The sequence below is a fragment of the Gavialis gangeticus genome, unplaced genomic scaffold, assembly GCF_001723915.1.
Source record: "Gavialis gangeticus isolate Ggan-Ray unplaced genomic scaffold, GavGan_comp1, whole genome shotgun sequence".
Taxonomy (NCBI): domain Eukaryota; kingdom Metazoa; phylum Chordata; order Crocodylia; family Gavialidae; genus Gavialis; species Gavialis gangeticus.
The window spans coordinates 2,598,972-2,601,360 of record NW_017728991.1 but is presented as its reverse complement, the minus strand read 5'-3'; the positions used below and the strand labels follow the sequence as shown (position 1 = coordinate 2,601,360).

At 47.7% G+C, this 2,389-nt stretch overlaps 1 long non-coding RNA gene across 1 annotated transcript in view; it reads left to right on the top strand.

Annotated features, from left to right (window-relative positions):
- Positions 1-1,699: 1,699 nt before the first annotated feature.
- The window catches only part of LOC109296636, a 6,308-nt gene continuing 5,618 nt past the window's right edge, over positions 1,700-2,389 (top strand). Inside the window, exon 1 of the long non-coding RNA XR_002097009.1 lies at positions 1,700-2,297. This is a non-coding gene — a long non-coding RNA (uncharacterized LOC109296636). The remainder of the gene's footprint in view (positions 2,298-2,389) is intronic.

The window sequence follows — 2,389 nt, the reverse complement described above, 5'->3', positions numbered from 1 at the left end:
AAGCAGATAGACTCAGTGCTCCTGGATGAGGGAAGACCCCCGTGGCCACCCACAAAACACCAAATCTGAACTACTTCAGTATCACAGCCTCCCTAGCAGGTACCCAAAATACATTCAGCCATCCCAGCCCTGAGGTACACCAGGGGTTTTAAGTGCAGTCACAGAAAGGACCATCAAGCAGGTGCACATGGGTGATGGGGAAAGCTCAGCTTCAAGCCAGTAGACCCAAGGGTCAGGTGGTTTTCAATGGAAACAGCTGGGTGCATGGCCCTATCGGTCAGATTTTGCCCGCTGTTACACCTCCGCTACTCCATTTGGGGCGCCCCAGGAGCATGTAAGCGAAGGGCGGCTTTGGCTCGACAAAGATGAACGTGCCGGGGGGCGTAGCACGTGCATGATGTCTCTGCATCGTGCAGAAGCCGGTGCCATTTGCTATGCAGGCAGGAGGAAGGGGTTGCAGCTTGCACAGATGTGTCACAGACATTAAGGCTGGAAGGGACCACGTGAAATCGGGTCCAGAACCAGCCAGCAGGATGGTGCCAAAAACTTGGCACCTGCCTCTTAGTCTCTCCTCCAACCGACCCCTATTAAATTACTTATGCCAGTATTCCCCCATGAAGCATTGCCGCGCACCCTCATTTCCACTAGCACGAAGGCTGGCCCACAACATAACAGTGCAATTCCCTGCCACCCGAGAGCTGTTTCTTCACAGCCTGCATCATTAGCTCCACCGCCGTCAGAACAGACGGGATTAGGACCAGGGGCTGAGTTGTCTCTCTATAAACACTTTAAGCGGTATTTTTAGCAAGAGAAAAGTGCGATGAATCCCTAGCAAGCAGCCGCAACAGGACTCGGAGCAATCATGGAAATCCAAGTTCGACTCGGAGGGGAAACCTGTAATTTGCCTGAAGGCTGTTCCTACTTGTTGTGGGTGGGGGGCTGCCGAGGGCAATCGGCCGAGCGCTGCTCCGCTCTTTGTGGCTGGCAGGCGCAGAAATAACCAGGAGAACAATTCAGAGGAGCTCGCTGCCAGCAGGATCGCTCCTGCCATTTTATTAGAGGTCTCTCTCCATGCATCTCCTCGAGGCCCTCAGTGCGTATTTTCTGTAGACATGTTTCCTGAGTACAGCGTTACGCCATGGAGTTATTTCAGGAGTTGGGGCATTTTCACACCAAGGGGCTAAGTTGCCTTTTGCTTAGAGAATTTCCACCAAATTACTGTTGCTTCTCTCTGGAAGGAAAAGAGGAGAGAGCCAAGCCCTGCATTAGACTTGCCTTCAAACACTAGTGGCCGTAAGGAAGACTATATATCCCTTTGGGACTGGACTCAATGATCTTCCAAGGTCCTTTCCAGCCCTAATGTCTATGAAAACTTAATGGCTATGAAATGTATTAATTCTGCCATGTTGCTAAGAGGAGACCAGGGCATCACTTGGCATGTTCAGGTCTGTAAGGCCCATGCAGAACTGGGCTGCTGAATTTTAGGGACCACGTACAAAGCCAGCTCCCTTTCATCTGTTAGCAACTTTCAATCACCACTTTTACAAAACCAAAAGCTACTCACACTGCCGTCCAATTCAGGGTTTCATCCCATTCTTAAATTTTAGTTCAGGAGCATAAACAGGTTTTAAAAAAAAAAAACAAAACCCTTCGGAGTCATGCTAGCCTGAACAATGGTTTCAAGTAAAAGAAAAAAGATGGGTGAATTTGGGACTGGGGATCTGAAAGTTTCAATCATATATTCAAGAGGCCAAAGAAACTAAATCAAAGGCATGCAGGAAGCCAAACAAAGTTAAACCATTAAAATGGGTCCCAAGCACCAATATCAACCTTTGAGAAGAAACATCATGGTTGTACAATGCAAATACCCTTACACGAGGCCTTGCTTCTCTTTATTCTACTTTGTCTTTGGTCACAATATAGTCTACGTTTAAAAAGAACTGAAGAAGAAGGCACAAGATCTCAAACCATTTTTTAAAAAAATATGTAAAACCTTCATCATTTAGGATCTCCCTTTTATTGTATATGTACATGGTAACTCCTTGCCATTTGCATGGACACTATAGGGTAGGAAACACATATAGAGCTGGAGGAAGAAAAACAGGCACTTGAAGGGGAGGGAATTAAAATTGTAATTGCCATTAGGGGGTGCTTAAAGTCACAGGCAAGAGATGGGACAGGGAAGCCAGGCTGGTACATACGCAGTCTTGCTTGGTTTGGGCAAAGGTTGTCCAAGCACAGCCTTTATAGTCAGCCTCATGCACTCCGAAGCTGTCTGGCAGGGCCTCAGCATGGAGGTCTCCAAGATAAGGCAGATGGAAAAGACCAGGGATGAACAAGGCAGGAAATGGGTTTATTAAGAAGCGTTTCTGTGGGTAAGGCCATCACT